This window comes from Lytechinus variegatus, chromosome 4, assembly GCF_018143015.1.
Source record: "Lytechinus variegatus isolate NC3 chromosome 4, Lvar_3.0, whole genome shotgun sequence".
In the NCBI taxonomy this organism is placed as follows: domain Eukaryota; kingdom Metazoa; phylum Echinodermata; class Echinoidea; order Temnopleuroida; family Toxopneustidae; genus Lytechinus; species Lytechinus variegatus.
In genome coordinates, this window is record NC_054743.1 from 34,328,560 (window position 1) to 34,340,046 (window position 11,487).

The 11,487-nt window shown below is 38.5% G+C and overlaps 3 non-coding genes across 3 annotated transcripts; all 3 read right to left on the reverse strand.

The window, feature by feature from the left end:
• Positions 1-400: 400 nt before the first annotated feature.
• Positions 401-482, reverse strand: TRNAS-UGA. Its single transcript has one exon. It is a non-coding gene; the product is annotated as a tRNA-Ser (tRNA).
• Positions 483-901: 419 nt separating this feature from the next.
• Positions 902-983, reverse strand: TRNAS-UGA. Its single transcript has one exon. It is a non-coding gene; the product is annotated as a tRNA-Ser (tRNA).
• Positions 984-6,132: 5,149 nt separating this feature from the next.
• TRNAS-UGA lies at positions 6,133-6,214 on the reverse strand. The gene has a single exon. It is a non-coding gene; the product is annotated as a tRNA-Ser (tRNA).
• Positions 6,215-11,487: the final 5,273 nt, after the last annotated feature.

The window sequence follows — 11,487 nt, forward strand, 5'->3', positions numbered from 1 at the left end:
TAAGTTAAGAGCAACTTCAAGAACGACTGGTGATCCTTTCTTGTGGTAAATGGTATATTCATTCGCGATGGTTAAGCGCGTAAGAAAGGATCACCAGTCGTTCTTAAATTCGCTCCTAATTTATGAAACGGCCCCAGATATGTTAATTTCCCCCGGTATAGGCCTGCCTGGTGAATCCATCTGTTAACCGAGAATGATATGAGAAAATGAATGAAACTCGTCATAGTTTAACACACAGTAACACTAAGAGTCACCGTCTCAGACTGTCAAAACCAAGAACAAGTTATGTAAGTTATATACAATCTCTAATATGTTAATTTCCAAGCTAAGCAAAATTGTCCTCTGTAAACAAAATTATCTGTAAGTAAATCAAACATATGGGGTCGCCAAAAAGGCGATACGCTGCGAGTAGGGTTCGAACCTACGCGGGAAGATCCCATTGGATTTCAAGTCCAACGCCTTAACCACTCGGCCATCGCAGCTCCATGGTGAGCAACTTTACGTTGTTTCTTCTCTTTCCACACTTCTGATAAAAATAAATAATCGACATGCAAAAAATAGATAACGATGCACCAAGTAGGCCTTATATCTGACTCAAATTATTTCGAGTGGATGAAATTTAAACGTCGAACAAAAATGTAGCTCCATATCACACCTTGACTCGGACTTGAATTGACTTGAAAAGTATATTAACGGCCTTATACTACTCAAATCTTAAAATAAAAGGCCTCATCTACTGAAAATAATAAATTAGAACATCGGGGTTCTTTATTGGCGCATATATTGTCTTTTTTTAGAGCGCCGTTAAAAGGCAATCAACAACAACATCGCTCAATTCCCTAGTCAGTGCTTTGAATGAATATTTGACTGTCATGACTTATTTACTCTAAAAAGGGAATAACGCTGCGAGTAGGGTTCGAACCTACGCGGGAAGATCCCATTGGATTTCAAGTCCAACGCCTTAACCACTCGGCCATCGCAGCTCCATGAAATGTGAATATTATTTTGTTTCTTTCTTTCTTCCCTTAAACTGGTTTTAAAAATCGTTTGAAATGTCATACTCATACAATCGAAAAATTAACGTGAATGAACAATGATATTAAATATTTTCCCTCGCCCGTTATGTTGTTAACCATTCAAATTGATTGCTGCGTCCAAATTGTTTCATTTCATTTTACACAGAACAACAATAATTTGATCGAATATGATTACAATGACATTTGCAAATGAAACTTATACCCAAAAATAATAATTGAGGTAGGTACGGTATAGTAAAGTATTATCATAAAACATTTTACGCCCTACATGGATAAAAATGGAATTGAATGCCCCTCATTAAATTGTCCTGACGCCCCTCCTTCGTTTCTCCGCCTCTCTCCCACTACTCCTCTCTCCCTGTCACTCTCTCACCATCACCGCATATAGCTGTCGGCAGATAGTATCAATGAGTTGGTGTTATCTGTCTGTAATCCTAATCATTTAGAAAGAAAACCATCGTGTTTTTCTAACTGATCTTCAGACTTTCCTGATATGCGCGTGTCGGAGATTCTTTTTCCAACTCAAGCACCGGTCATCGTCACCATCATGCATTTATATTCAGCCTGCGATCCAGGCATCCTCCTTCTGCACCTCATCCGTTTGCTTTAATCTGTAATCTCATATCCACTTTATTCGTTAGTTAATTCCATACTAAATTTCTATGATATAATTATATTTCATAACTTAATAAATCAGCTTCTTTAATCCAACATGAGTCGATCGATAGTTCATCAACAAATCAAGTCACAAATAGATTTTCGGGTATAATTTTTTTTCATTCATACCAATAATTACAATAGTTTAAGTATTCTATCATAATTTCACGATTCATGTATCCATAGTCATTATAATAAATTAGTTTTGATCAATATTTTACCCACTATATTTCATTTTCGATAAATAATTTTTATACTCAATCTATGAATCTTTATAGCGAAATCATTTATGATTCCTTAAATGAAGGATTATCACATAATCGACGCCTGGATTCATCCTTTACAGTCATGCCTTTTTTTGGCGCAAATCAAAATTTACGTGACCATGATGACTGCACAGGATTTTCCAAGCGTTAAATTATCTGGGAGGACATACTCTTTCAGGCCATTATTATGTGTTCATGACAGTAGTAAAGTTGGAATTAACATGATCCTGTTTTTCAGTCATCTTGAAGAAGACGTCATTATGGTCGTACGATATTACTTGAATTCAAAATTTAAATTTCTATTTGAGATTTTAATTTTCGGTATCTATTACAAATTCAAATGCACACATATCTCCTCGTAAATTTATGTGGACCTTTGAACGACCCAAACGCCGTCTAACGTGTGTTTCGTCCAGGCAAATTTCGTCATGTTTCGTCATCCCATACGAGTCTGCAGCACTGATCTCAATTCAGGTGGCCGATTCATATAGCTGTTCGTAAGTTAAGAGCGACTTTAAGAACGATTGGTGATCCTTTCTTACGCGCTAAACCATCGCCATTGAATATACCATTTACCATAAGAAAGGATCACCAGTCGTCTTAAAGTCGCTCTTAACTTATAAACAGCTATATGAAACACCTGGGGCCCGTTTCATAAAGCTGTTTGTAAGTTAAGAGCGACTTTGAGAACGACTGGTGAACCTTTCTTGTGGTAAATGATGTTCACCATTAGATGTTGGTGATCATTTATCACGTAAGAAGGGATCACCAGTTGTTCTTAAAGTCGCTCTTAACTTACGAACAGCTATATGAAACGCCCCCCTGATTTGACATTGGTCTGCATGCACAGAGCGTGATTGAAACTTGTATAACTGTATAAAGTGAGTCTTCACACTAGACTAGCATAACCAGCTGTGCGTAATTCGATGAGAGGGACCTTAGGCTGCATATTCAGACCACTTTCCTCGAGTTTAAAGGTTTGCACAGCAAACTATTTTACTCCAGCCTTCAGCCTTCATCTCATGAAAAACGCATCAGAACTTCAAAACATTCAACCAGTGAGCGAGACATCGATAATGCTAAAGATAGAGATGATGATGATTTTAAAACAATGAAGACATTATCGGTAGAACACTCGGAACGTTCATTGGGTGAGTGGAATACCCCCTGTATATTAATGAAAAGAAAACACCAAATTTTATTCATGATTTGATTGATTTCATCCCACGTTATTGCTCTCATGCTGTGGAAACATGCCAATATGTCCCGTCTCATATCGTGTTTTGACGAGACTTGAAGGAAAAGGAACATACTGACCTAGATGTATCGGAAAGATCGTATATCATGGTTGCCACGGTAACGAGATGTCATCACTTTGAAACAGGACCAGGAAAGAAGACGGGCTTCTCTATAATAAGAGACTTGACTGACATAGGATCGGGTGGTGTGGGTGTGTTGTGAGGTAGCGTCTCCAGAACGACCGAAAAAAACTTAGATCAAACGGATGGTAAAGTGACAGTTCGTCCACTGCCAACTCGTCCACTCACCACATGGTCTACCTTCATTTAGTCTAATGCCATTCCACCCATCAACATTTGGTCCAACAACCATTTGGTCCAATCATCACTTCGTCTAATCACCAGTTTGTCTATGACCATTTCGTCTCATAACCACTTGGTCTAATATTCGTTTTATTTTCATTTATTTTGCCCAATTAACATTTAGTCTAATTAGACCAAATGGTATATGGACTAAATGGCTATTGGACCGGGTGTGAGTGGATGAAATGGCAATTAGACCATGTGGATATTGGACGAACTGATGGTAGACCAAACGATAGTAGACGAGTTGGCAATTGGAGGAATTGGCATTGGACCAAATGAAAATAAACCAAACAGAGGAGGGGGGGGGGGGGAGTGGTGGCAAATGTACAATGAATGGGAGAATCGGAAGCCGCGGAACAGTATTGAATTTTTTTTTTTTGGGGGGGGGGCTGAGAGGGGGTTTTCTTAAAAAATTGATATTCTCTGCTGTGATTTCATATGCCTGAATAGACTCTTGACCGTAAACTTTAGAAGTAGGCCCCTATAACACAAAACGGTGAGATCACTACTTAGTATAGGCCTATTCATGAAAATGTTAAAGAAATATTCAAACGCCAGACCAATTGCAGATTTAGGAAGAATTTATAAGCATAGACCTATAAGGTAGCAGCCACTATTATACACGAAAAGAGAACCAGCGCAAATTCTTGAAAAATCGGTTGGGGTTTGCTTACGGTAATTTATATTATTTTGATCTTATATTATTTTTTTGAAGCTAAAAGGGTTAGTTATTCATGTTGTTTATTTTGGTTATCAGGGCAAAGACTTGTCCACAGGGAAGCCACGACGGAGATGACAGAGCGGGAGCCTCTCAAGACACCACGCCAGCGTCTCGGGGCAGGGATTCTCTCAACTCTCGTTTCAAGTTTCAGGGGATGTCTTGTTGTGCTATGTTTCTTGTTCGTAAATATTTTCTCTCCCTCCTTGTTGGGTGGTCATTGAGATGTGCAGGCGCCAGGGAAGACAGTGGAGAGGAGAGATGAGAATATGAGATGAAAGATATTCAAAGAGAAAGAGAGAGGGAGGGAAGGAGAGAGGGAGAGAGAGGGGGGCGGGAGATATAAAGGAGAGAATAAGGGAAGAGGGGAATTATCTTTTAGATAATGGGGAAGGGCGACCAAAATGAAGACTGTATTGATGAGGGGAAGGGGGCCGAGGGCGCGATCATGAAAAAGATCGTGTCACGAAAGGGAGTGGGATGTGTAATTATTCGAAACAAGGGAGATGGACAAACAAATAAGAACTTTTAATGATAAGAGTAGGGGGTGGGATAGGGGATGAGAAAGATTAAAACGGGGGGGGGGTAAGAAATAGGGAGAGGATGAGAGACTACCATCACCGAAAAAAGGGAAGACTGGACAGGAGAAAGCAGAGAGAAAGGAGATCAATAGAACAAGAAGCAGACTAAACTTAAATCCTGTGTAGACTTCACTGTTTGATTTACTCATGTCTTGCTTGCAATTTGTTACCATGGAAACGATCATCCATCTTTCATTCCCTCCTATCACATTTCCTTCCATCTTCATGCACTGCGCCCCTTTCATTTTTCCCATTCTGCAACTCTTTTCTTCTTTCTCTCTTTCTCATGATCAAAGATATAATATCATCCGTCTTCACCACTCCATTTTCATCATTTCGTCAGGGGAAATTATAGGACAAAATTAAACTCGTAAATTTTCTTTCTGTGGTCTAAACAGCAAGTTGAAACAAAAAACATGTGGTTGTTGTCTATTGATTTTTGACTGTCTGGATGCTAAACCAAATTAAACATTTTAAAATGATATTTTGATTAAGTTAGTTTCATATGATTATCATCATATATATTGTATGATCATGAAAAATACTTGATCATTGCAATCGAAAAAAAAAAAAAAACCGACCCATTTTGTATTTTTATAGATCTACAGTCTTTGTTTGATCAAGAAACTCTTTTTACATGTTTTAATGACTCTTTTGAATTTATACATCGTATGTTTGTACCAACGAAGATCTTTTTATTGTATTTTTTTTCTTCAAACAATATCCCCCTTATTAATGAAAACATGGATCACCAATAGCACCAAAAATATCATAACGTGATTAAATTTCAAGACGCAATCATATTGCGGCATAAATTACTTTGCAAGTTCGATTTTTTTATATGAATCATCAGTAAGAGACATCCACCCTTAATGATGGAGGAATCATTCCCCCCCCCATCATGTCCATAAACCATTTTAAGTGATTTCATTTTTAACAATGAGAAATTCACATTTAATATTTGCAGTATGAAATCACCAAAGTAAATTTTAAGAACAGTGCTTCGTATGAAAATAGCCTTTCCTTTATTAAAAAAATAGTAAAGTAAAAAGAGATGAACATTCTGGTGATCTGAATGAAGTAGAAAATTGGGTTGTGAAGTAATGAATTATTGATTCCCATATGTAAATTATTGAGGCCAAATTCATCAAACGATGCAAAAATAGGTATCTATCAAGTAACATCAGACGGAAAATATTTCGAGCGGATGAGGTTTTACGCTCGACCATAACTTCCCTGGCCATAGTTATAGACTCGAAAAAGGATGATCGCTGCGAGTAGGGTTCGAACCTACGCGGGAAGATCCCACTGGATTTCAAGTCCAACGCCTTAACCACTCGGCCATCGCAGCTCCGTGATATGTATGCCCAATGCTATTTCTTCAATTTTCCCTTTTCTTTATCAAAATATTCTTTCCTGTCAGATTTTGGTCTATTTGCAATAGCGCCATCTACGACAGAATACAGTTTTCGGTTGATATCGGGTGGGAGGTGGGTAGTCTGCTATGCAGACTCTGAATGGCTCGTGAGGTGGGATCTGCTACTTCGCAAACCAGCCTGAAAGGGCGAGCGCAGCTTCTGCAGCCTCAGTAGACCTAGTCTGCTATGCAGACTCGTTGTATGAACTGAGGTACACACACTGCAGATGTGGGTCTACATTTGTAGACTAGGAGGTGGGGGGGGGGTATAGGTGCAGAAAGAGAGAGTAAAAATAACATGAGAAATAAAAGAGAGGGATGGAGAGGAAAAGATTGGAAAGGAGGGAGAGATGAGGAGGGAGCGGGTTGGAAAGGGCGGGGAGGGGGGTGAAGGAAGGGGATAGAGGAATGGGGGATCATGCAACTTATATGCAAGTCACATCTTCAATCACGGTGGAAAACCATACATGGTTACATACGGTTCCTTGCATACTTGTTAGAACTAAACAATATGTATACTCCACTCCCACGTACTTTCCTCTAGCAAAATCCCCATAAAATTGAGTTTTACAATAACAAACCCCATCTCTTGCTTCTTCATGTTGAAACCCATCGCTAGCGGCCGTCTGTCTACTCGCGTCCCCGGCGGACCGGCGTGGGAGCTGGGGAGAAAATGCCCGGTATGTCAAGAGTGGCTGCGGCTTATATATACCCTGCTGGCCATATTGCGGAAAACACTTGTCAAGCCAGATTTGGGGAAGGTCGTTCAAAATTTTCTCGCACATGCAACGAAAAAATATGTTTTTGTATGGGCATTAATAGATGTTTTTACCCTGGGTTTGAAAAGTACAACGTCAACAAAACCAGGGTAAAACCAACTGAAGGCCAGAGGGACGGAACCAGTGGCCCAAAAGTTACTACGTTACTTTTACTTGTATCAATTGTGATCACATTGAAGTTCCCTATATAAATTTCAGGACTATAATCCTTTTTTACTGTCTTTAGAATTAATCAGCAAAACAGTAGATTGAAAAGAAACAAACATGAAAAAAAGACCAATTAGGATCCACCCCCCACAAAAAAATAAATGGATAAAATCGGTTTGTTTCCAATTCGTCTAATGCCAATTCGTCCAATTGCCAACCCGTCTACTATCATTTGGTCTAATGCCATTCCGTCCAATAACCATTAGGTCCAATAGATTATACCATTTGGTCTAATTAAACAAAAGTGTTAATTGTGCAAAATGAAGGAAAGAAAATGTGTATTAGACCGATTGGTTGTTAGACGAAATGGTAATAGACGAACTGGTGATTAGACGAAGTGATTATTGGATCAAACGGTTGTTAGACGAAATGTTGATGGACCGAATGGCATTAGGCTAAACGAAGGTATAGGTCATGTGTGAGTGGACTAGTTGACAGTGGACGAATTTGCCAATTCGTCCACTGTTCTGCACCCCCGCCCATTAACAAAATCTTCTACAGCTATAGGCCTACCAAGTAAACGTGAATGGAGCAAGGTCTTGGAAACCCCACAAAAAAGCTTACAGGTATTTCTCATCCCCAAACTTCAAAAAGCAATGAAAAGGGGATCATCTTCCCACCGTTTAACCCGACACGAAACGCAGGGAGGAAAGGTGTGCACAAAAGCATTAGCGTAATCACCTCGCCAAGCAAAGCCACGAGAGTTTTTATGGCTTTTCTATAGAGCCACTTGCATAAGTCCCCCATTAAAATTCAAAACGAGCCCTTGTGCTAATTTCACGATAAACAATCAACTCCCGTTTGTTTGCCCCTTATCTTGATAAAGAACTTCGTTTGGAAGTTGTGCTTAGGCATTACAAACCCATTAGTCCAGTCTGAAATCTATAATGACCTCCTACTTTGGATCCACTTGTGTTTACAGTTCAATTCTTTCACACACAAAGGCGTTATACTCCAATAATTCCCCGCTTCGTGCATAGGGGATCCCATCCAACTTTGGCAACACCGTGCAATGGTATATTTTGACCATTTTTTCATCAATCAGCGATGGCTGCTAGTATATATATATATATCACCTCAGCAATTAATACTATATTCATGTATGACCTACATGTTACTATATAGATAGCAATGATAATGAATATTGGTGAAGGTCCTAGGAAAATCCATCAAAGATAAAAAAAAAAAGAAAAGGTAATAGTATCTAATTTTTTTATGTGTGACGTAATTCGCGAATAACTTACCCCATGTATCGCGTTGTAAAAAGCAATGAAATGCCATTCTCTAAAAAAAAATGAAAATGGTTATTAATGTACTTTCAGTTTATCAATATGAAAAAATCAAAGAAAAATGCTCCTAATGATTTATTACAAATTGAAACTCATATATTTGATATTACATGACGTAATGGGACAGTTGCTCACATTATAACGTCACAAATGAAAAAGCTTAGAATGCTGATAACTATCTTATTTTTTATGGATTTGCCTCAAACCTTTAATGATATCTTCTTTTTATCATTCTCGTATTTTTACAACATAATTTCTATCGGGGATCATCAGGGGTAGAGGTCCCCTGTCATAGGTGTCTTGTATACAGCCTCTGACTAAAAACGAAAATATGCAACTTTTTACATGTTTACGTGGCTGCGATCAAGGCACAATAAGTCACTTAATATCCCAAGGATTAACATGTATTTTGAAAGGATAGGTCGACCATTGCTGTCTTTCATTAATGGAAAGTAAAGGCTATTCGTCAACAAACCTCCAACAGGCAAAACAACCCAACAAAGGGATGGCATTTAACACGTACGTGATAAGATGGCCCTACACAAACCCCACAATCCCCTTGTCTCTATAAAGTTTTCTCTAGCTGAAATATGTTCCAATCGGTGTTTTATCTATTCTCTCTCCTCTATTTTCTCCCAAGCACAGTTACACCAACGAAACCGACTCCAAACCTACCAATGGTATGCCATTTCAGATAACGTAATAGATGTGATTGATCTGGTGTTGGTCTCGCCGGTCTGACCGAATACAACATCACCCCGCCCTGCCCCGCCCCTCTCCCAGTTGGAATCTCCTCTTCAAGCATCTCCTCTTTTGCCTTTCCCCCTACTTCCTGCACCATCTTTTCGTCCTTTCTGAATGCATAATGAGTACACTAATAAACTAATTAAAATGAAAAAAAATAGTCTTTCGATAAATCATGAGGGGGATTAAAACCTAACTGATATACATTTTTTTGTACAGTCAAAAGGACTAGTTAAACGGGTCAGCTGGGTGCAACTATTGTTCTCGTCATATTTGACTATTTTCTAGTCTTATTTTACGAGAACATAGTTATTTTTTTACTAGAATATAGTCAGAAATGTGACTAGACATATTAGTTGCACCGGGCTGATCTAGTCAATTTGACCGATTTGTTTTAAGAGTGTTTTTTTTTTAACTTGATACATTTTTCTGAGTAAAGTTGATTGTTTGATCCAACATACATTTCATGTTCCTTCGAATTCTAATCATATTAGAAAACCGTTTTTCGGGGAGTAGGTATTTGTGCTCAGTTATATGGAGCCAGCAAAGAGGAGTCTGGAGTCTACACAAATTATTAGTAATGAGGGGTAAGTGAGGGAAATTATATACAAACCTATGAATGCTTATATGTAGATGGCTAAGTTGAAAACACGTTGGGCGATTTTTGGACCAAATCTTTTTAATAGATTATTTTAAGTTGTCCGATCCCCTTACTGCAAACACCTCTTTTAAACACCAATTTGAATCAAGTGGTTTCTTGGTCGAACCAAAGGAAACCCGACAAGAGAATAAATAGGTGGGACCCTGGCCCGACGCAATTAGTATCCCGGTCCAGATTTTATCAAGGACAGCGATTATACAGTTTATAAAATTGATGATTATGGTGGTGTAGACTGAACACAGTGAAACCGTAAAACTTAGATGAAATGGATTCACACAGGCTTGGGTGTTATTTATCATTCACACCACCCCCCCCCCATGCACAACCACACTTACCACCCTGTATCCCAGTGGCGTAATGAGCCAACAATTTTGAGGGGCGCTAGATAAGGCGTATTGCGTAAAATCTATACACAAAGTTGCGAGCGAGTGAAGCAAGCGACCACATTTTGATACTTAAATTACAAGAATAAAATTGTGTGATAGATTTTGATAAAAAATTCAGAAAAAAATCATATTTCACCCTTCTCTCTTCCTCTTTTTCTTGGTCATGAAAAGCCCCCCCCCCCCCATCTGTACGCCAGTGCCGCATCCATACAATAGATCGGACAAAATGAAAGAGGGAGGGGCACATGCCATCTTTTCAGACCTAGGTACCCCCATACATGGACCCATCCTGCGTAATAAGGGCTGAGAAAAAAAAACAATATCCTATTAGAGTAAAATTCATCGAGCAAAATGCTGCAAAATTTCATCAAAATCTGATAAGAACGAAGTTATTAAATCATTAATTATAACAATTATTTTAAAACAGTTACATACATGCATCATGATGACCGCAATCTCCCCTTCCTTAATCATCAAACCATTTAATATTTTCACAATATACGAATGACCGTTTGTCATTATGTCTCTGTTGTACGAAAAAAAAATTGGAGCGGTGATTATCTTACACATTACTTATTAAAACTGTTGTTACTGCTTGTTTTTTTTTCATTCTTGGAGGACAAAATTCGAATAATCCAAACTACTACGGATATTGCATCATTAGACAAGACATGGAACTAATTCACCAAAATAATACCGAACATTCAAATGTAATAGCTTCGTTATTCCTCCTCCGATTTTGATGAAATCTGCAATGTTTTGTTTTTCAGATTTTACGTACACGTATAGCTTGTTCAAATTGGTAAATTGCCAATTCGTCCACTCACAACATGGTATACCTTCATTTAGTCTCATGCCAGTCTGTCCATCAACATTTCGCCTTACAACGATTGGGTCCAATCATCACTTCGTCTAATCGCCAGTTGGTCTATTGTGACCATTTCGTCTCAGTTGGTCTAATACTCGCTTTATTTTCAACAATTTTGCCGAATTAACACTTAATCTAATTAGACCAAATGGTATATGGACTAAGGGGCTATTGGACCAGCTGATTATTAGACAAAAAGATGAGTGGACAAACTGGCAATTATACCATGTAGATATTGGACGAACCGATGATCATAGACCAAATGATATTAGG